The 24,391-nt window shown below is 44.2% G+C and overlaps 1 protein-coding gene and 1 non-coding gene across 3 annotated transcripts in view; both read right to left on the bottom strand.

Moving 5' to 3' along the window:
• Window positions 1-24,391, bottom strand: part of BMERB1 (bMERB domain containing 1) — a 145,020-nt gene that overhangs the window by 18,205 nt on the left and 102,424 nt on the right.
• MIR10161 (microRNA mir-10161) lies at window positions 17,212-17,303 on the bottom strand. Its single transcript, NR_162191.1, has one exon. It is a non-coding gene; the product is annotated as a microRNA mir-10161 (primary transcript).

The following is a 24,391-nucleotide window of genomic DNA, read 5'->3' as shown; positions in this document are numbered from 1 at the left end:
GGAGTGCAGAACTGACAAGCTACCACCAACCAGAAGCATTTGGGAAAGGTCAAAAGGAAAGCGGAGACACCAGTCCATATGTCCTACCAACTTCTCAGAATCCTCCTCTCTCGAATCCAACTTGGGTGAACAGTGCGTGCACCACCAGCAAGGACCCCGAGTCAGTTTCAGAGACAACCCAGAAGCTAACTCCATCACCATTAAACCCAAGACTGTGAGCCACGTGGCAGAGGAGTTCTCCTGGGTTCCCTCACCCTGCTGCTTTCTGCCTGGGCGCCCCTTCCCAATGAAGTCTTTCCTGGTGGCTCAGATGGTAAAGAATCCGACTGCAATGTGGGACACCTGGGTTTGATCTCTGGGTTGGGAAGATCCCCTGGAGGAGGGCATGGCAACCCACTCCAGTATTCTTGACTGGAGAATCCCATGGGCTGAGGAGCCTGGCACGCTACAGTCCATGGGGTCGCAAAGAGTTGGGCATGACTGAGTGACAAAGCACAGCAGTGTCTCCTCACACAATTCATTTCCAAGCGTCAGACAAGACCCACTTTCTGGCCCTAGAAGGGGTCCCTCTTCCTAAAACAATGTGAGTCTTGAGTGCTAACCCCTCATTCTCCTGAAGCTGCTATAGCCACTGTGGTGAGGGTAGCACAGGGGAATCAAGGAAAGAGACGGATCCTTGATGACATCCTTGAGCCACCCCGCCAACACCTAATTAATTCAAGACACTATTAATCAGATGTTCTGATTACTTGTAGCTGAAGACAGCATCACCAATGCATATATGTGGACATGTGCATTTTTAATTAAAATAGGACCAAAATAAACATGCATATACCCTGCTCATTGTGGGCATTACATCATGTTGATTGTCCAATGTCATCAAATAATATTATTCAAAAAACATTCAACCAGTTCATGCAAAGCACTTTTGAAGCTTGGCTGGAACTTCGAATAAGCCCCATTAGTCCAATTCTCTGCCAGAATAGTGCTGAACCCTGGAAATGGAACTCTGCTCGTTCTAGAGAGACAGAGATGTCATTTCTGAGAACCTGATTGATGGAGGAAGGAAAAGAAAGTCAGCCCCTGTCATCACGCATCTCAACCTTTCATGCTGGGACAATGGAGAAAATTGGTCATTTTACCAGCTCTGGGCGTGGAGAGGTGAATAGGCTCTGTCAGAATAATAGTGCTGCTGCTTTACAAAATCTCTCTGCAAATGACATGGTCTGGAGCCTAATGGAAACCCAGCAGAGACCAAGATGTGAAGGCAGAGGCAGACTGACAGAGGAAAGGGTTGACTTTTTAAGGGAGTATTTACTTGGCTTCTTCCTGGGGCTTCCGTAGTGGCTCAGATGGTAAAGAATCTGCCTACCATATGGGAGACCTGGGTTCGATCCCTGTGTCAGGAAGATCCCCTGGAGAAGGCTATCCGTTTCACTATTCTTCCCTGGAGAATCCCATGGACAGAGAAGCCTGGCAGGCCACAGTCCATGGGATCACAAAGAGTCGGACGTGAGTGAGCAGCTAACACAACACTCTGCAAGTTGTGGATGCAGTGCACACCTTGGGATGGGTAAGAAGAAATAACACCTGGGATGTGGAGCCCTACCATTAACCTCCTCCACGACTAAAGGGAAACTGGTTTTTTATACACGCTACACTTGCGACTCCAAATGCATGGATTTTCTCACACAAAGCAATTCTCCAACTCTTGGTGGACACCAACCGGGTGTGCCGTCATTGAACTCAATTCTGATACTCACTACCTGGAGTGAGCACAGACCTCACAGGTCAAGGGCTCAGTCCCATCAGACTCAGAGGCCAACTGCAATTTGGGACCACTTCTACTTCTGACCAACTGGCTGTGAACTGGGGGCTCCCATGATCCCCTTCCCCAGGTTCGATAATTTGCCAGAACCGTTCAAAACTCAGAATTACATGCACGTACATTTGCTAGCTTATTAGAAATGATATTTTAAAAGGTACGGATGAACAGCCAGATGAAGGTATGGTGAAGAGTGTGGGAGTTTCCAGGCCCTCCCCAGGGTGGGCCCTTCTCCCATCAACTCCATGTGTTCACCAACCTGGAAGCCCTTTAAACATCACAAGAGGTTTTATGAGGCTTCATCATGTAGGCATGATCAATTATTAATGATCAATGATTGTGGAGATCAGGCCCCACAATCTCCCCAGAGAATTCAGGGATTGTGCCGCAAGTTACAAGCTTCTAAGCAAGCCTTGGTCTTTCTATGGACCAGCTCCCAACCCAAAGCTACTGAGACATCTCATTAGCATGCGAAACAACACTCATTACTCAGGAAATTCCCAGGGCCTATGAAGCTCTTGTGTCAAGGAACAAATGCTCCCCAAAAGATGCTCCCAGCATCCCTGTCACTCAGGAAGTAACTAGAATTTCAGGAGCTCTGTCAGGAACTGGTGGCAAAGACCAAGATATGGAAGAGGAATTAAAGGACCTCTTGATAAAGGTAAGGAGAGTGAAAACGCTGGCTTGAAACTCAACATTCAAAAAACTAAGATCAAGGCATCTAGTCTCATTGCTTCATGGCAAATAGATGGGGAAACAATGGAAACAGTGACAGACTTTCTATTTTCTTGGGTTCCAAAATCACTGTGGATGGCAACTGCCACCATGAAATTAAAAGACGTTTGTTCCTTGGAAGAAAAGCTATGACAAACCTAGACAGCATATTAAAAAGCATAAACATCACTTTGCCGACAAAGGTCTGTATAGTCAAAACTATGGTTTTTCCAGTAGTCATGTACGGATGTGAGAACTGGACCATAAATAAGGCCAAGCGCTGAAGAATTGATGCTTTTGATCTGTGGTACTGAAGAAGACTCTTCAGAGTCCCTTGGACAGCAAGGAGATCAAACTGGTTAGTCCTAAAGGAAATCAACCCTGAATATTCATTGGAAGGACCGATGCTGAAGCTGAAGCTCCAAAACTTTGGCTACCTGATGCAAAGAACTGACTCACTGGAAAAGACCCTGATGCTGGGAAAGATTGAAGGCAGGAGGAAAAGGGGGTGACAGAGGATGAGATGGTTGGATGGCATCACCGACTCAATGGACACGAGTGTGAGCAAACCTCAGGAGATAGTGAGGACAGGGAAGCCTGGCGTGCTGCGGTTCATGGGGCTGCAAAGAGTCAGACACGACTTAGCAACTGCACAACACCACCACCAACACCAGATATATTATTAAACCATAATGACTCTGGGCAAACCATTCATCTCCCCATACTTCTGATTCCTCACATAGAGGATTGGGGGCTTCAAGTGTGAAACAGAGTATCTCCTGCCACATCAGTAAACAAGGGTGCCACGGTCACCAGCAATGGCAGCCCCGTGGTGTGAGCCAGTGAGCCCTAAGAGAATTCAGGAAGGAGAAGAATACCTGCAATCTGACAGCTATTGAGCTGCTGCCACGGTGAACGCTATGTGAGCACTGAGGAGCTGGGGGAGGAGGATCTTAGAAGACAGGTTGCTGGCCCCAGATAGCTGAGGTGCATGTTTTTATCTATTAAAATATTTCATTTATTAAATAAAATATTTTTATTTTAATTATTTTAATTTTAAATATTTGATTATTTTAATTATTAAATAAAATATTTTATTAAAATATTTATATTAAAAAAGAGCTCTCTTTTTCTGTGCACTCGCCTGACACATGTGAAAGGAATGATTTTTAGCAAGCCCAGACTCTTGTATCTTCCCATGCTTAGAAAAGTGTTAAATTCCTTAATGAGATATCTGACTTTCCTTAATTAATAATCTTTCGATGTTCAGACTACCTGCCCCTTGCTGCAAACTTCTATATAACCTGACTCCTCCCTCACCTTCTCAGAACAGTTCTTCCACGGTCACTGGAGATGCTGCCTCCCAGGCCTGAAGTCCTAAAAATTCCCACCAAATAAAATATAACTCAATTTCTATTTTTTTTTAATTTCTATTTTTAAATTTTAAAAAGTTTTCTATTTTTTAAGTTGACACAAGATCCAGGGAGCCCTGTTCTTCCAGCACGTAGAGGTGATAACACGCTTTAGACCCAGCCGGACCGGGGTCAACTCCCCCGTTGACCAGCTACATGACTCGTGCGAGCCCTTCCACTGCTCGGGGTGTCAGTGCTCATTGTGGAAGAGGAGTCTTACCTTTATCTTTCATTCTTCCATGAAGAATGAAATCAGCTTATGGGTGTAGAGCAGGCAGCCCTGTGCTCAGCACATCTATAGCAGGTACAGAGGAAAAGTTACTTCTGTCCACCCCTCTGCCCTGGGTAAGGTAGTGAGCCACTAGGCTTGCTCAGACACTCCTAAAAATTCTCAGCCAACATTCCTGCGTCAAAGAATGAGTCTCACTTTCTGTGCTATTTCAATTTCCTCCAACCTAATGGCACTGAGATGATGAATGTGTGTGTCTGTTTGGCAATCTTGGATTAATGAGTTTAAATGCTGTCCCTGGGGGAGAATAAGTGTTGAGACCTCTCCAGGGAAACCGTGGTCTCAGCCCTCTCTCAGCATCACGTAAGCTGGGGACCAAGGACAAGCGAGGTGCCTGCCACACAGGCTCAGGTGACACATTCATCAAATGGAGGCCTCTAGGACAGTCACTGAAGGCCTGTTTTCTCCTTGTGGCACATTTATGGTCTGCATGTTAACTGGCTTCTTCCTTGATTGTAATCAGACCCTTATTTGGGAGATGACACTGTTCCTAAAAGAATGTCACCTCCCTCAAGCATGAATTACTCTTCTCTCCCTCAGGGGTTTTCCAGATGTTCTCTGCTTTGATTCAGAAAATTTACTAATACTGAAAAACTCATTGAGCTGAACTCTTGGGGTCTGTGCTGAGAAATGGAATATTTCCTGCCATATCAGTAAACAAGGATGTCATCGTCATCAGTGATTGCAGCCTGCCAATGTGAGCTGGTGAGCCCTAAGGAAACTCAGGAAGGAAAAGAATATCAGCAACCATCAGACTACAGCCACTCCCCAGGGTAAGCCCTGAGGAAAGGAAGCTCAGGATGTGAAAACAAAGGACACCGGCCCAGAGAGCTGAGGTGCATATCAAAGAAATAATTTCAGTGAGTCTAGCATCTTCCTGTACAAAGAAAAGCGCTCAGTTCCTTGATTTGAGATATCTGGTTTTCTTAATTAACAATATAATTTTTTCATGTTCAGACTACCTGCCCTTTGTTACAAAATCTCTTGATAACCTGGCTCATCCCCTCGCCTCCTCAAAGCTCTCAGGGTTACTTGAGATGTTGTCTCCTGGGCTTGATGTCCTAAAAATTCCCACTGAATAAAACAACTGTCTTTAGGTTGTGAATATTTTTTTAAGTCAACAGTGCCACATGCCAATTACAAGTTTCTATGAAAAAATTACCAACAGTATTTTTGTACTTTTGTTTTAGACCCAAAAGGGTACTTTTGGTCTTTCAAAAATCATATACATAACATAGAAATACAGCCTCCTGGAAAAATGTCAAACAACATAGGAGTGTAACTGTAGCTGGCATTTATTAATGTTTTCATACAATTCTGGTGTAAGCATTTTATACAAATCATCTCAATTAACTCACAGCAACCCTAGGAGGTGTATAATGGAATACTTCCTGCCAGATCAGTAAACAAACGATGTCAAAGTCATCAGCAGTTGTAGCTACCATGGATGGTGAGCAGATGAGCCCTGAGGGAACTCAGGAAGGAAAGAATACCTGCCATCTAGCAGCCATCAGCCTGCAGCCACTCTGGAGGGTGAGCCCTGAGGAACTCAGGATGTGGAAACACAGGAAACTGGCCCCAGATAGCTGAGGTACGTATCAAAGGAATGATTTCAGTGACCCAGATTCTTACACCTTCCCATACATAGAAAAGCGACACATTCCTTAACTTGGGATGTCTGGTTTTCTTTGATTCACAGTAATCTTTTGACAATCAGACTACCTGCCCTCCTTTGCAAAACTTCTATATAATTTGGCTCCCCTTGCTCGCCTCCTCAGAGCAGTTCTCTCAGGGCTACTTGAGACGCTGCCTCCTGGGCCTGAAGTCCTAAAAATTCCCACCGAATGAAACATAACACAACTTTTAGGTTGTGACTATTTGTTTAAGTCTACAGAGGTGAGCTATTAGCATCCTTTAGATGCTGTTAGGAACTTGCTCAAGGCCGCAGAGTAACAGGAACCTGAACCTGGGCAGACTGACCTCTCAGGTGGGAATGTTGACGTCCCAAGCCATACGGTGGTTGGAGTTCAGGGAAGACAGAGACCAGACTAGTTTGGGGGGAGGTTCCTCAGCAGAGGCTGCCATTTACGGGAGGGGTACAACCTGGCCGGTCACAGAGAAGAGTGCCAGGCACTCAGGCAAAGGGAGAAGCTCAAACATTGACTGTAAAGAGGAGCGTGGTGTCTGTGTTATGTGACAAGAAAGAACCCACCAAAATAGGACACACTGGTGACATATTGATCCGGGTTATGAAGGATTTGACATGGGAGCCATCTTAGGTTGGTTATATGTCTATGAAAGCCAGTGTGGCAGACATGGTGATCAGTGTGTACACTCCAAGGAGGAACAGCATCCTCAATCTGAACTTTCTGTTTAAGGCACTCAAGAAACTTCCTGGAAGATATGTTTGCTCTTGAATCTCCAGCAGGGTCGACCAACTATGACCCATGGGCCAAACCTGCCTGCGTTGTTGGAATCCATGAATAAGAATAGATTTTACTTTTACATAGAAAAAAAGAAGAACATATCTGGACACATGAACATTATATGAAATTCAGGGTTCAGTGTCTATTAGCTTGGTGCTGTCAGGCGAGTGTATGTTCCTCGGTTTTTGTCTTATCACAACAAAGATTTGGAGTGATGGACATTAAAGCCCCCTTGGCGTGTCACAGCTCTCGGGTCTTAGACAGACCATGTTATAGCTCTCAGGTCTCGAATGGACCATGTTATAGCTCTTAGACAAATCAGTGTTACAGCTCAGTGTTACGGCTCTATTTTATTTAGAAGATAGCAGGAAAATCCATCTTCGAGGCGTGAGGGCATGTCGATCCAAAGAGCCGAAGAGAAGAGCGCCCCAGCACGTGGCGGGGGGAGAGAGAGAGAGAGAGAGAGAGCGAGCTAGCTTTGCCTCCTCTTTTTATATGTTTTTCTCTCCCTGGGCCTGTCCTATGTAAATTGGGCCAGCCAGGAGTGTTGTTTGTTTTACCTGAGGTCCTCACTCTGGTCCTCGGACCTTCCTTTGTTCTATTTTCCCGGGCTTTTCTCTTCCTTATCTATTAGCCACTGTCATTCTGGACTCCTTTTCCCTATTCTAACTATCTAATAGTGCAAAAGTAATTGTGGTTTTGCATTGCTGAAATTTGCTGTTTGATATTAGAATACATTCTTAATAAATGTGGTTATATTATACATCATTTTAATGTGTGTGGGTTTTTTTTTTTTTTTTTTTTGCTAATGATTTATTACTTCCTGTTTATTTTATGTTTTAGACTACGGAAACAATGTTAGACAAAAAGCAAATTCAAGCGATTTTCTTATTGGAGTTCAAAATGGGTCATAAAGCAGCAGAGACAACTCACAACATCAACAACACATTTAGCCCAGGAACTGCTAACAAACATACAGTGCAGCAGTGGTTCAAGAAGTTTTGCAAAGGAGATGAGAGCCTTGAAGATGAGGAGCACAGTGGCCAGCCATCAAAAGCTGACAGTGACAACTGACAGTCATTGTCAAAGCTGATCCTCCTACAACCATATGAGAAGTTGCCAAAGAACTCAACGTGGACCATTCTATGGTTGTTTGGCATTTGAAGCAAACTGGAAAGGTGAAAAAGCTCGATAAGTGGGTGCCTTAAGAGCTGACTGCAAATCCAAAAAATCGTCATTTTGAAGTGTCTTATTCTATGCAACAGCAGTGAACCATTTCTCAATCAGACTGTGATGTGCAATAAAAAGTGGATTTTATATGACAACAGGCAACAGCCACCTCAGTGGTTGGACTGAGAAGAAGCTCCCAAGCACTTCCCAAAGCCAAACTTGCACCAAAAAAGGTCATGATCACTGCTTGGTGGTCTGCTGCCTATCTGATCCACTACAGCTTTCTGAATTCTGGCGAAACCATTACATTTGAGAAATATGCTTAGCAAATAGATGAGATACACTGAAAAGTGAAATACCTGCAACCAGCACTGGTCAACAGAAGGGCCGATTCCTCTCCGTGAAAACACCCAATTTCACATCACGCAACCAGCACTTCAAAAGTTGAGTGAATTGGGTTACAAAGTTTTCCTGATCCACCAAATGCACCTCACCCCTCACCAACCGACTACCACTTTTTCAAGCATTTCAACAACTTTTTGCAGGGAAAATGCTTCCACAACTAGCAGGATGCATAAAATGCTTTCCAAGAGTTAGTTGAATCTTGAAGTATACATTTTTATGCTACAGGGATAAACAAACTTATTTCTCGTTGGCAAAAATATGTTGATTGTAATGGCTCTTATTTTGATTAATAAAGATATGTTTGAGCCAAGTTATAATGATTTAAAATTCATGGTCTGAAACCACAATTACCTTTGTACCAAGCTAATATTAAAAATGTTTTATTGGAACACAGCTGTGCCCATTCATTTACCTACTATCTGTGACCACTTTCACCCTACAACAGCCTAGCTGAGTAATTGTTACAGAGACCATATGGCTCAAAATTGAAAATTTTTACTAGCTGGTCCTTTATAGAAAAATCTGGGGGTGGGTGGGGTGGGAGGGAGGTTCAAGAGGGAGGGGATATATGTATACTGATGGCCGATTCATGTTGTTGTACTGAAAAAAACAACAAAACATTGTAAAGCAATTATCCTGCAATTAAAAATAAGCTTAAAAAAAGAAAAATTTAGTCCTGATCATAATCTTCGGAAAAAAGAAAAACACATGGAAAGGAATCAGAGATTAACCTTATTCTTGGAGCTGAAAGAGCTCTCACTTTAAATGGATGAAGAAGTAAATGCCCAGGGAGGGGAATATTGATCATTGAATCATTGATTTACTGACTTGTGTAACAAATCAATCATTTACACCAGGGGTCCCCAACTTCTGGGCCTTGGACTGGTACCTCCTGTCAGATCGGTGGCAGCTTTAGATTAGAAATAGAGTACACAATAAATGTAATGCACTTATATCATCCAACCCCTCTCCCTGCTTCCATGGAAAAATAATCTTCCATGAAAACTGGTCCCCGGTGCCAAAAAGGTTGGGGACCACTGATCTAGACAACCTAGATGAAAGCCTACTGTATGCAGGCCTCCCAACTCAATTTACATTTTGGAAAAATACCAGAAATAAACCAGCTAAGATTCCTGGTGATGAGGAGGGCCCTCAGGCTCTCACCCACCTGCCGCCTTGATTCAGGACCCAGCCTGCTTTCTCCTCTGGACTCCAGCGAGGAATTGGGCTGCACCGAGTGTGCACGAGGCTGGCCAACAGATTTCCTGCAGCACCAGCTAATGTGATTTGGCAGTTTCTGCAACGCCATTCATCCTTCACATCCTTCCCTTCACTGAAGGCAATACTAAGTTTTGTGACTCTTTATTTTCTACTTTTATTCCCCCAATCTCTTGCCTGTGTTACAGAGAGGAACTGACTCCACGTTGGATCTGTTTCCTTTACTTTAACCTTTGCTTCCCATTTTTTCTGTTCACTAAAAGGACACTGTCCATACATAATGGCCTGCCTTGGGGAACCTTCCCCCTCTGCCTGAAGTTTAAACCAAAATCCCTTTGTTCCGGACCCTGAACACCTGTGGATGGCTATAGGAAGGAAGAAATGAACACATCTCCTCCCAAGGTTGGCCATTCCAGGAGATATTTGTGAGATGAATGGTCTTTTTACTTTACTGCTTCACCTCTCCCTTTCTATTCTATAAAAGAACCTGGCATCCAGACTCGAAAAGGTGGTTATTTTGAGACATTAGTCTACCACCTTCTTGGTCTGCCGGCTTTCCAAATAAAGTCATATTATTTGCCTCAACACGCTGTCTCTTGGTTAACTGGCCTGCTGTGTGGTGAGCAGAGCAAGCTTGGACTCAGTAATACCTAGAGAGTGCCTACATGGAAACATGGGAGTCATCCCCTTAGATGGCTCAGCAAGCTGTGAAGGTTCTGGTCCTGGATTTCCCTAATCCTAGCCCTGAAGGCCTCGGCTGAGTGGTCCACAAAGAAATAAAGATGCTGGGACATTCCTGGTGATCCAGTGGTTAAGACTCCATGATTTCAATGCAGGCGACATGGGCTCTATTCTGTCTCTGGTTGGGAAACTAAAATCCCATGTGCTGTGTTGTGCCACCCATTTGACAAAAAAATGAAAAGAAAAGAAAGAAAGGATTAAAGATGTGGACAAAGATTAAACTCCAAATAGGTAAGTTAGAGAGATGGAAGGGAAAGTTAGAAGGAGCAGGAGGAAAAGGAAGAGGGGAAGTGGGGGAGAAAGGGGAGGAACAGGATGGAGGTTGGAGGGGAAGGAAAGAGGAGAGGAGAGAAAAGGAAACACCATGAATGTCCAACAATAGAGCATCAGTTACACACATTACTCTCCAACAATACAAGGAAGAACTGCAACCATTTAAAAGTTCTTGCTGGCTAGCCTGCAGCATTTTCTCCAGAGGATCTCTCTGGAGAAAATACAACCAACACACAATGGATGTGGTAAGCCATGAAGGGCTCCCAGATTCAGCAAACAGCAACACAGGGTGCCAGTTACATGTGAATTTCAGATAAATAAGGAATCACTTGTAGTATCAGGATGCCCTGTGCAATCTTTGGAACATACCTATACTCAAAACTGAGCTATTTAAAATCCTAAAAGATGAGGCTGAAAAAGTGCTGCACTCAATATGCCAGCAAATTTGGAAAGCTAAGCAGTGTCCACAAGACTGGAAAAGGCCAATTTTCATGCCAATCCCAAAGAAAGGCAATGCCAAAGAATGTTCAAACTACCATACAATTGCACTCATTTCACATGCTAGCAACATAACGCTCAAAATTCTTTTAAGCTACACTTTAATAGTATATGAACTGAGAACTTACAGGTGTACAAGCTGGATTTAGAAAAGGCAGAGGTACCAGAGATCAAATTGCCAACATCCTCTGGATCACAGAAAAAAAGCAAGAGAATTCCAGAAAAACATCTGCTTCACTGACTGAGCTAAAGCCTTTGACTGTGTGGATCACAAAAAACTGTGAAAAATTCTTAAAGAGATGGGAATACCGGACCACCTTACCAGTCTCCTGAGAAACCTGTATGCAGATCAAGAAGCAACAGTTAGAACTGGACAAGGAACAATGGATTGGTTCAAAATTGGGAAAGGAGCATGTCATAGCTGTATATTGTTACTCTGCCCATTTAACTTATACACAAAGTGTGTGTGTGTGTGTATGTGTGAGTCACTCCATCTTGTCTGACTCTTTGTGACCCCATGGACAGTAGCCCACCAGGCTCCTCTGCCCATGGAATTCTCCAGGCAAGAATACTGGAGTGGGTAGCGATTCCCTTCTTCAGGGGATCTTCCTGACCCAGGGATCAAACCTGCATCTCCTGCATTGTAGGTAGATTCTTTACCATCTGAGCCACCAGGGAAGCCTGATATGCAGAGTACATCATGTGAAATGCTGGGCTCTCACAAGCCAGAATCACGGTTGCTGGGAGAAATATCAACAACCTCAGATATGCAGATGATACCACTCTAATGGCAGAAAGTGAGGAGGAACTAAAAAGCCTATTGATGAGGGTGAAAGAAAAGTGAAAAAGCTGGCTTGAAACTCAACATTCAAAAAACTAAGATTGTGGCATCCGGTCCCACCATTTCACAGCAAATAGATGGGGAAAAAGTGGAAACGGTGACAGATTGTATTTTCTTGGGCTCCAAAATCACTGTGAACAGTGACTGCAGCCATGAAATTAAAAGATGCTTGCTCCTTGGAAGAAAAGCTATCACAAACCTAGATAGCATACTAAAAAGCAGAGCCATCACTTTACCAACAAAGGTCTGTCTAGTCAAAGTCATGGTTTTTCTGGTAGTCATGTAGGGATGTGAGAGCTAGACCATCAAGAAGGCTAAGCACCACAGAACTGATGCTTTTGAATTGTGGTGCTAGGGAGAAGATTCTTGAGAGTCCCTTGGACAGCAAGGAGATCAAACTAGTCAATCGTAAAGGAAATCAACCCTCAATATTCACTGGAAAGACTGATGCTGAAGCTGAAGCTCCAATACTTGGGTCACTTGATGTGAAGAGTCAACTCATTGGAAAAGACATTGATGCTGGGAAAGATTGAAGGCAGGAGGAGAAGGGGGAAAAGGAGGATGAGATGGTTGGATGGCATCACCTACTCAATGGACATAAGTGTGAGCAAATTCTGGGAGATGGTGAGGACAGGGAAGCCTGGCATGCTGCTGTTCATGGGGTTGCAAAGAGTCGGACACATCTGAGCAACTGAACAATACTCAATATGATGTCATTGATCTGAAATTCAGATCTAACTGGGTGTCCTTCACTTTCTCTGCACTCCTACTAGAAGAGGGAGGCCAGAGTTTGGATTTCAGCCCCATCATCTAAGCCATCCTTAGTTCAGAAGGCCTCCTGCGTGCAGGGCTGGTGGGATACCTTCTGCAGACACAATAGTTAGAAGAGTGGCTGCATCTCAGTCTGATGCCTCTCCATTCCCCCTGGACAGTCCTCCTAGTGATGTGGGAGTTTGAGAAGACACAAGAAGAAATAGCAAAGACAACCAACAGACTGATGGGAGGAGAAAACTGGGTACAATATGCAAACACGTGTCAATGGCCTTGAAAATATTTAAACGCTAGTCTAGTGATTTCCATTTCTAGGATTTCATTGTAGGGAGATAATTAAGGGCACCATAAAAATGTAGCTATGATTATGTGCAATAGAGTCTTGTTTGCAACAATAAAACACTGGAAGCAACATAACTGTTGACAACAATAGAGGGCTACTTAAATTAAGGAAGGGACAGGGGCATAATGGAATTCTCCCCGGGTACTAAACATGATGCTCAGAAGAGATGTTATTGATACAAGAGAATGAACCACACCAAAGAGCAGTTAAGAAACGTTAGGACCCAATTTTGCAAAGTACAGATGCTTCGATAAAAGACAGGAAGACTCCATTCAAAATGTTACAGTGATTATTTTGAGGGATTTTCTTTTTTAACTGCGGCACAGGCTTGCAGGTTCCTAGCTCCCTGATCAGGGACTGAATCCATGCCCTTGGCAGTGAAAGCGTGGGGTCCTAACCAGGGGACAACCAGGGAATTTGCCTGGGGGATTTTTTATTTTCTTCATTTGCTTTGTATTTAAAATTTTTATTTGTTTTTACAATATGCGTGCATTATCTGGATGATTTTTAAAGGGTTTTGTTTTTAGTTTTAAATTCCCAAGTGCCAGTCTCGGGTCCCTGCGGCCATGGCAGAAGCCACTCTGTGCCCTTGTCTTTTGAGCCTCATTTCTGGCCATAGAGCCAGTATTCCTAGCAGCCCACCTGCTGGCCTGTGTGATCATAGTGTATCCTCAAGCTTTTGCTCTTCTCAAGGTGTCCCCCACTCAGAACACCTCTCTGTCGCTAACTCTTATGCAGCCTTCAGGGCAGCCCCAGCATCTCCTTCCAGAGTCTTCAAGATGCTCCCATGTGGCATCACGTCCTCTTCCTTCAGTTCCACAGCCCGTCACTCCCCTGATAATCATCTGGGCACTTGTGTTTCTCCCTAAAGAGACTGTGCACCCTTTAAGGGGTTTGCCTCTTCCCTCTGTGATTCCAGTACATCGCACGTGCCTGACACATCGCATTAAATCCGTGATGAAGAGAGGAAGGCAAGCTGGTGGGCGGACATGGAGGAGTACACACCGTCCTGGATCTTTACTGAAGCAGGGCCTTGGGGCTGCCAGTGCAGATGGAAAATTCTCAAATCCCATGATAGAGACCCCATGAGAGCAAGAGCATCTATCAATGGCAGTGAGTCACTCTCCAGAGAAATCCAATTAAACATCCGGATTTCAAGTGATCTTGCTTTGCATTCTGCTATCAATACAGTTTCTATTCTGAGCTCTCAGCATTTGGGCCTCCTGTGCCTTCCATTGTCTGATCGCTGCTGAGTTCCTGCCAGAAGCAACCACGTCTTCTCCCCTAAACCTTCCCCTCCCAGCTTCCAAGTTCATCTGTCCCTCATGCTGACGCTAACAAAAGTGAACGTACATTTGAGGACTTCCCAGGAGTCAGCAACAGGGTCTAGACCCATCTCTTTAAATCCTCACCATCTATAGGGCAGGTATGATCATTCTCAACTTTACAGAAGGCTGAGAGGTTACCTACATCACCCAAGATCACACAGCTGGCAAGGGATAAAGGCAAGATTTGAAAAAAGACAATCTGACTCCAGAGCCCTGACAATAACACTATCACAAGCTGGCTAGAAATGTGACCCCGATAAACCAGGTTGTCCCCTTCTACCCCGGTACCCCCATCCTCTGCCCCAGCCTTGCTGTCAGGAGCCTTTAAAAATACTTTCAACCACTGTCTGTTCCAAGATGTGGATTTTCTTGGGGGATGGCTTTAGCCTCATAAATTCCATTAGCCCTCAAATCCACTTCAATATTTTTAAATGTTTTTGAAAAAACACACCAAAATAAATAAACATCAAAATGTTTTTGAGATGGGCAATCAACCTTTTCCCCAGTTTTGTATAAAGTCCAAGTTAAAAAAAAAACAAAACTTGGGAGAAAATCATGCACTTTTTACTGATGTCTTGTTGCTGTTTGGTTGCTAAGTTGTGTCTGACTCTTTGCAATCCCATGGACTGTAGGCCACCAGGCTCCTCTGTCCATGGGATTTCCCAGGCAAGAATAGTGGAGTGGGTTGCCATTTTCTTCTCCAGGGGATCTTCCCGACCCACGAACCTACGTCTCTTGTGTGGCAGGCAGATTCTTCACCATAGGGCCACCTGGGAAGCCCCACTGAGCTCTACAACCAATCAGTAAAAAACTGTGGGTCTGCTATTGCAAATGCAGCCTTCAGATAAATCCCCTGATTCTTCCTTGTGATCGGTGGCCCGAAGCCCCTCCTTATACAGGAGTTCTAAAGCTGTCATTCCTTTCCTCTGAGTATCTAACAACTGAAGGAAGAAACGCTTAGAAACACAATTTGTTAACCCCCAGCCCCGGGAAAGTCTCCCTGCCTGAAAAGTAGCCTATGGCTTTGGCCACACCGTCCATCCTCTTAGCTTAGCTCTGCTCCTCCAATGAAAACACCCAGCACCCCTCTATAAGCCCTGGGTTAAACCACCACCCACAATTTCCCTTGGATACTTGGTACTATCAGAAGAGATCTGCTTTTGAGGGTAAGCAAATTAACATTTAAATGACTCTCACGTTTGATCAGCACCAGTGATTAGTGGCCTCCTTTCTATGGAAGCAGGATCCCAGGGTTTGAAACTGGAGACTACTATACAGAGTGAAGTAAGTCAGAAAGAAAAACACCAATAAAGTATACTAATGCATATATATGGAATTTAGAAAGATGGTAACAATAACCCTATATGCGAGACACCAAAAGAGACACAGATGTAAAGAACAGTCTTTTGGACTCTGTGGGAGAAGGCGAGGGTAGGATGATTTGAGAGAATAGCATTGAAACATGTATATTATCATATGTGAAACAGATCGCCAGTCCAGGTTCGATGCAAGAGACAGGGTGCTCGGGGCTGGTGCACTGGGATGACCCAGAGGGGTGGGATAGGGAGGGAGGTGGGAGGGGGGTTTAGGATGGGGAACATATGTACACTCATGGCTGATTCATGTCAATGTATGGCAAAACCACTACAATATTTTAAAGTAATTAGCCTCCAATTAAAATAAATAAATTTAAAAAACAGCAACAACAAAGAAACTGCAGGTTTCCTCTGCTGGATCCTCCAAAGCCAGGACAGAGTGAGGGTATAATTAGCTGGTGCTCTGGTGCTCAGGTGCTCAGTCAAGTATGACTCTTTGCGATCCCCTAGACTGTAGCCTGCCAGGTTCCTCTGACCATGAAATTCTCCAGGCAAGAATACTGGCGTGGGCTGCCATGCTCTTCCTCAGGGGGTCTTCCCAACCCAGGGGTCGAACTTGGGTCTCCTGCATTGGCAGATGGATTTCCTGAGCCACCAGGGAAGCCAATGATGATTTTAGCTACCATTTATTCAGAATTTACTGTGTGATGGGCATGTGTTAAATGCTTTATACAAATTCAGTTCAGTTCAGTTGCTCAGTCGTATCCGACTCATTGCGACCCCAGGAACCGCAGCACGCCAGGCCCCACTGTCTATCACCAACTCCCAGAGTTCACCCAAACCTATGTCCATTGAGTCGGTGATGCCATCCAACCATCTCATCCTCTATTGTCCCCTTCTCCTCCTGCCCTCAATCTTTCCCAGCATCAGGGTCTTTTCAAATGAGTCAGCTCTTCGCATCAGGTGGCCAAAGTATTGGAGTTAACTCAGTTAATTCTTAGATGGATTATAATAACTCTTCAAGGTGGATACTATGAGACCATCTCTTTTATAGATGAAGATCCTGTAGCTTCTAGAGTTTAAAGTGGTTCAACCAGAATCACACAGCCAGTTAGATGGTGAAGCCAGGGTGCCAGTGTAAGTAGTCCCACCTGGGTGCTCATGTTAAGGCAGTGAGAAGCCTGTCCTTTATTGTTCTAAGAAAGTCAGCATTTTAGTAAGTTATTAAGTGAAAGTCGTCTACGCTATGGTTTTTCCAGTAGTCATGTATGGATGAGAGAGTTGGACTATAAAGAAAGCTGAGGGCAGAAGAAGTGATGCTTTTGAACTGTGGTGTTGGAGATGACTCTTGAGAGTCCCTTGGACTACAAGGAGATCCAACTAGTCCATCCTAAAGGAGATCAGTCCTGGGTGTTCATTGGAAGGACTGATGTTGAAGCTGAAACTCCAATATTTTGGCCACCTGATGCGAAGAGCTGACTCATCTAAAAAGACCCTGATGTTGGGGAAGATTGAGGGCAGAGGAGAAGGGGACGACAGAGGATGAGATGGTTGGATGGCATCACCAACTCAATGGACATGAGTTTGGGTAAACTCCAGGAGTTGGTGATGGACAGGGAGGCCTGGCGTGCTGCAGTTCGTGGGGTAGCAAAGAGTCGGACACGACTGAGTGACTGAACTTAACTGAACTGAAGTGAAAGTCACTCAGTATGTCTGACTCCACAGACTAATACAGTCCATGGAATTCTCTAGGCCAGAATACTGGAGTGGGTAGCCTTTCCCTTCTCCAGGGGATCTTTCCGACCCAGGAATTGAACTGGGGTCTCCCACATTGTAGGCAGATTCTCTACCAGCTGAGCCACAAGGAAAGCCCTAAGAAATACAGCACAGCCCTCTTCAAGAATACAAAAATCCTGTAGACAGCATGACTCACTATTTTGAAGGCTGTTTACAGACCATCTACTTGACTCACAGATGATTCTTTGGGTTGTAACTGAGAAAGACCCTAAGGAGCCATTCCAAAACAGACCACCTGACTCTTCTTCTTTTTTTTTCTTTTTGGCTGTGCTAGGTCTTCACTGTGCCTCACGGGCCTAGTTGCCCTGCAGGATATGGGATCTTAGTTCCGCAACCAGGGATTGAACCCACATGCCCTGCATTGAAAGGAAGATTCTTAACCAGTGGACTCGTAGGGAAGTTCCTCCACCTGACTCTTGGATAAAGTAAAACTTTAGCCCCCTAGGCCTTCCACAAATCCCAAAGAATAAATTTAATCAGATAAGTGCGAAAATGCAGAAACAAAGGAAAACAAGCAAGATAAAATAATAATAGTTTAACCATTAAACAAAGTCAAGAAGCTTTAGTTCCTTCTCTTGAACTATATACAGATAATATTCTGAGCCATACCCTTGAGCTGTTTTGCAGATATTGAATCCTCCACCAGGTGGAAGAAGTTAACTGCTTGCTGCTCACAAGCATGTAGATTTCTCAGACCAGTTGAAACCAGAAAGTTGATGATGTTGACTCCTGATTACCTCACCACCAACCAATCAGAAGAATGTCCACAAGCTGACCACATACCCCATAGCTGCCCTCTCTCACTCTGTCTTTAATGACCTTTTCCAGAAAGCCCTTGGGGCATTCAGGTCTTTTAAGCACTAGCTGCTCTGGACACCTTGCTTGGTGCCTGCAATAAATGCTACTTTCCTTCACCATGACCTGTGTCAGTAGACTGGCTTTACCACCCACGGGTGGGGAGTCTCACTCTTCCAATGGACAAAAGCTGGAATTTTTGGGTGTTCAATATCCAAACTCTAGTTTTAGGAGAACTCTTCATTGTGTTAGTGCTCACTGGAGAAATTGAAAAAGGAAGCACTCCTTCTTCACACTCAGCCAACCAGAAGATGCTGGCCAAGACCACTGGACAAATGTAACAGAGAAGAAAGGATGGTGAGGCTGGATCTGTGATATCCAGCACCAGTGGTGGTGGCATTCTGGCCAGACTGGTCCTGTGGCCAGCCTCTGGAGCTCTCTGGGTTCTGACCCATTTTCTAGATTCCCTTTGGTTCTGTGAGCCCCTTGCCCACCCTACGCCACCCTAAGCCTTCCAGTAAATCCTTTTCTGTGTTTGAGTTTGCAACCAAGAGCTGGAACTGCAACAAGCTTCTCTCCGAAGTGGCTCCTGCCTCTGAGGGAAGTGCTGATGGGGACAACTTTCTCATCTTAGGTCACTTTAGTGAGTCTGTAACACCTTCTGTGGGTACCTGGATAGTTTGCCCCTTAATTCAGTTCTGGACAAAAAGATACCAGTAAGAGGTGTTAGGAAAGACTTAGGATAAGATTTGGGCTTGTGTTAGGTGCTTCGGAGGCTGGTTTAAAGGAAGTGGCATTTCCTCAGGATTGGATGTCATCAGCAAGTGGGGGAATTCTTATATCTTGATAGGGTATCTTAACAATCCTTATATCAAAGTGAGAAGAACCGTGAGACTAAAGCTTCAGTTGGTAAAGAAGCAGCTTCAGTCACTGAGATGAGCCCAAGTTATGGAGATGCTTGGTCATTTTTTTATAGTTTGGACAATGTTTCCATCCTATTTATTTTCAGACGCACTTGTGAAGCTGTCTTGTTTTGGTCTTGACCTGTCTGAGTCTTAAAACGGCTTCATCTGATACCAGCGAGCTGCAAACTGTTTATGTTCAACGTGATGTCCTGGCCTAGGGAGCAGCTAACATATATGAAAGTATGAAATCCTGGACTCCAGGGACCAGTCCTACCTACTTTTGTCTTCCCTACAGTGCTCAGCACGGTGCCTGGCACATAGAATGTCCTCTGTGACCGTGGAGCAACTGAGCCCATGTGCCACAGCTAGAGAGTGGGTCTGCTGCGTCAAAAAATTCCTCATGACATAACGAAGATCCCATGTGCCACAACTAAGACCCAACAGAGCCAAATAAATTAATTTAAAAAAAAAAAAAAGGATGTTCTCTCTGAATGCTGGCTGAACTCAATTATAGGTCCAGGGAACTTGGGTCCTGGCTCAATGAGGACCATGCTGAAATATGGTTTCCATATAAATATGGTTTCAGTGTAAACATGTGACTCATGCATGCATGCAGGCTAAGTCACTTCAGTTGTGTCCAACTCTTTGCAACCCTATGGACTGTAGCCAGCCAGGCTCCTCTGTCCATGGGGTTCTCCAGGCACGAATACTGGAGTGGGCTGCCATGCCTCCTCCAAGGGATCTTCCCGATCCAACCATCAAACCAGTGTCTCTCATGTCTCCTATACTGGCAGGCAGGTTCTTTACCAATAGTGCCACCTGGGAAGCCCAAGACTCATACACATACAGAACGAACACTTGTCAAAAATGTATTTAACCCATGAAAGAGGAAACCAGTAAGACAGTAAAGCTCATTCCCAGAGCATTTAAGGAACTGGACTTATGGGTACTCTTTAATGAGAATCTTAGAAAAAGATGGCTAGGTTAGATAGACAGTTGGTTAACAGCCTCTAGGGCAACGAAACCATCACCTTTAGGGTTACCCTTTGGAATGGACAAAATCTACATGTCAGCATGTAATTTCACAGTGTCAGTGCTCTAATCAAATAGTAAATAATAACCCAGTTAAGTACAGACACCCTCCCAGATGATTAAATCATATTAATACTTGGACACATTGTTAAACAGTGTCCCAAGATGATACGGAAAGAACATGCTTGCTCGACCTCCTTCCTTTATTTCCAATTTTTAGTTAATTTTTCTTTTAAAAGCATAATAAAAGACTCTCGTGGCTTCTTAGGAACACATTCAGCTGACTTTTTTTTCCCACCACTTCGTATTTGAAGTGGTATCATGGCTAATATTCACTGAATAATTACTATATGTTAGGCACTATGACAATTTCTTAAATTTTTTTTATTTTTACTTTTTTTGGCCATGCTGAGTGGCTTGTGGGATCTTAGTTCCCTGACCAGGGATCAAACCTAGGACAGGGCAGTGAAAACGCCAAGTCCTTACCACTGGATTGCCAGAGAATTCCCATGATAACTACTCTATATGGCTTAGCTCATTTACTTTTCACCAAAAATCCCTAGGAGGTAATTCATTCTGAGGAAAACAAGTGTGGTATAATAAAAATTATATATCTGGTCTTTGTTCCTGCTTCCTGGCACAAAACTCCTTAAAACTCTTAGAATTTCCTGAGTGATGTGTTATTCATAAATATATTCATAATAATCTCCTCTGATTATTACGCTGGCATAAACACCTGAGTTTCTGAGTTTATGCCAGCATGACTCAGGTGGGGCCCCTAGGTAGTTTCAGGTTGGGGCTAGTCACCAGGTAAGCAGATAGGGTAGGGGGTGCCCTGGAGAAAGAGAACCAAGCATGGTTTTCTTGACAGAAGAGAAGCCATTTTTGACTAAAGCCATTTCGTGATCTAAGCCTGGCCACAATGCTTGTCCTTAAAGAGGTCTCAGTAATTAATGATCTTAAGGCAACAAAAGAATGCAGACACAAATGGCCATTATCAGAAAAGAGAAAAGACACCCAGTTCTGTTTCAGTGGTAAAGATTAGCCTGATACAATCAACCACCAGATCTACTGGAACCTCAGGGATAATAACGTTGATCTTTTCTGATCCTAATGATTTCAGTATCAACTAAAGCCTGGACTCTCCCCTTCATGAAACACGCATGTGCCCTTAGCTTAAAATGCCCGCAGTTTTGCTGTTCAGGGAGACACTGCTTTGGGAATGATCCCCAATGCTCTCCTTACTTGCTGAAGGTAATAAATCCTTCCGTCTCCCAATCTTTGGCTTGGTTGTGGTTTTTTTTGGCTTTGAAACAGGAGGGAAGGGGGCTGGAGACAACATTTAAAAGAATGACATAGCCATTGGACATGACAATAAGTGGGTAGAAATAATTAGATCCAATATGACAGAAAATATTCAACTTCCACCAGTCCTTGAGCCTCAGTACACACTCATTGTAACACATCAGCAAGCTATTTTATAAATGACATTCCCACAGGTGCCATGACAGTTCCAAGGCTGAACAAAAAGTGGGCAGTGGCCCAGTTCCTGGAAATCCCCACACCTTCCCCCAAATAGCTGGAGCACCCCTCCCACTAATTCGTCTATGAAGTTGTTGCTGTTTAATCACTAAGTCATGTCAGACTCTTTGCCACCCTATGGACTGCAGCACATCAGGCTTCCCTGTCCTTTACTATCTCCCAGAGTTTGCTCAAACTCAGGTCCATTGACTCGGTGATGCCTTTCAACCATCTCATCCTCTGTCATCCCCTTCTCCTCCTGTCTTCAGTCTTTGCCAGCATCAGGGTCTTTCCCAATGAGTCAGCTCTTTGCATCAGGTGACACAAGTATTAGAGTTTCAGTTTCAGCATCAGTCCTTCCAATGAATATTCAGGGTTGATTTGCTTTAGGACTTTACCCACTCCTAAAAAAACTGACAACCCCTGTACCCTGATGCCTCTTAGCGTTCCATGAGGTCCCACACTCTGTCCATGAAGTGTATTTCTCTCTAAATAAATCCACTTCTTACCTACCATTTTTTTTTCTTACCTACCATTTTGTCTCTCACTGAATTCTTTCTGCAATGAGACATTAAGAACCTGAGTTTCATTAAGTCCTGAAACCAGGTGTCTAATCTCAATTAAAAGACCATGAGTTTCTGGTCTTTTAATCTGGCCCACATGGTTTCAGCTTGACACTCACCAAGAGGAGAACTCAGTTTTTCGGGTAACAACCAGAAAGACCAAACATGGGATTAGAAGGTGGGTGCTTCCATCCCCACCCCCCCATCTCTGGAGAGAAGAAGTGGGATGTAGATTGAGTTATAGAAACTCTGGCATATGTACACTTACGCCTGATTCACATTGTTGTATGGCAGAAACCAACACAATATTGTAAAGCAATTACCCTCCAAATAAGAATAAATTTAAAAAACCTCTTAAACAGTGAGATTTGTGGGGGCTCTGGTTTGGGGGACACAGTGATCTGCTGTGAACATGTGCCCACAAGGGAGTGGAAGTTCTACATGCTCACCCCTCCCCCTACACTTTGCCCAAATGGAGCTCCTTCATTTGGCTCTTCCAAAATTGTAGCCTTTACTTTCTTATTTTTTTGTAGTCTTTATAATAAACCTGTAAATGTAAGTAAAATGTTTTCCTGAGTTCCATGAATCATTCCAGCAAATGATCAAACCTTGTGTGTATGTGTGGGAGGGTCATAGAAACCCCCAAATTTGTAGTTGGCTGGGCAGAAGTGTGGGTGGCCTGGGACTTGTGACAGGCATCTGAAGGCTGTCATGTGGGATGGAGCCCTTTCAGTGGTGGGATCAGATCTGAACTCCAGGTCAGCATGTAATTGGATTATTGGATATCCAGTTGGTGTTAAGAGAATTGGAAAACTGATGTGTAAGACTGACACATATTTGGTGTCAGAAAGAGTGATAAAGTTAATTCCTATATCGGAACCCACAAAATAGAGGCTGGCCCAGCAGCTGGGCCCACATCACACATCCTGACCTAAGTTAGTCTGTATTTACGGGAACCCGTTGTTGAAGAATCCTAACACACACCAGTCGTAACCCTCCAACGCAGCTACAGTGTGCGTGTGTGCTCAGTCATTTCAGTCGTGTCCAATTCTTTGAGTCTATAGACTATAGCCTGCTAGGCTCCTCTGTCCATGGGGATTCTCCAGGCAAGAATACTGGGGTGGGTTGCCATTTCCTCCTCCAGAGGATCTTCCCAACCAGAGATGGAATTCACATCTCCTGCATTGCAGGCAGATTCTTTACCATCTGAGCCACTTGGGAAGCCCAGGTTCATTGGTATCATTTTTTAATTTTTAACATTAGAAAACTTTAATATAAAATTTTTACAGCACCATAAACAGAAGAACCAATATTTTTCCTTTTTAAAAGACATGAAAATAAATTCTTAACGCTTTCCTAAATATTACCTAAGATCATTCCAACAGGTACCCTACCTCGGGAAAAACTGGACCAAATGAATCAAAGTCCCACAGCCAAGATCTCAACCCAGGTCCCATCTCCAAATCCAGTGCTGCTGACTGCTTGAACACGCCCTGGCTCAGGTTAACTTAGTCAGGGGGAGCAAGCAGAGATAACAGCGTCAAGGCAGACGACAGATGGCCAGAAGGCTTACTCCTCCAGGCAGTTAATGAAACCATGGGCAAGGAACCCTGAATTTAATCACCAGAGCACCAAGCAGACCTAGTCTAAATCGTTCTAGGAGCAGATGGAGTTTTTCCTCCAGAACAGCTCAAGGCCATTTATGGTGGCCTAAGGGGCAGTGTTAGTACTCAGAGACAGTGGAACAGCCACAGATAATCACCAACTTTAAGGGGGAAGGACGATGCAGAGGTCCCTTGCCATCAGCCAGCACAGTTCAAGTCAAGCTAAAATGCCCGTCTATTCAGGCTTTTCTAAAGTGTTGCTTTCAAAGTGAAATGTAGGTCTCACTTTGTGCCTGTGCTCAGTCAATCAGTTGTGTCTGACTCTTTGCGACCCCACGGACTGCAGCACACCAGGCTTTCCTGTCCTTCACCATCTCCTGGAGTTTGTTCAAACTCATGTTCATTGAGTCAGTGATGCCATCCAACCATCTCATCCTCTGTTGCCCCCTTCTCTTAAACAATTACTACCCTTAACTGCCAGAATCCCTCGCAGTTCAGTAAAGAAGTTCAGAAATCCCACATCTTCCAACTCTCGGCTTACTCATGTGATTTCTTAAAATTAAAAAAGAGACCCTGTGTTGGTTTTTAGGGGTCGAAAACAGGT

This window comes from Bos taurus, chromosome 25 (genome assembly GCF_002263795.3).
Source record: "Bos taurus isolate L1 Dominette 01449 registration number 42190680 breed Hereford chromosome 25, ARS-UCD2.0, whole genome shotgun sequence".
Taxonomy (NCBI): domain Eukaryota; kingdom Metazoa; phylum Chordata; class Mammalia; order Artiodactyla; family Bovidae; genus Bos; species Bos taurus.
Note: the sequence above shows the minus strand (reverse complement) of the source record. Positions and strands in the feature narration are given on the sequence as shown.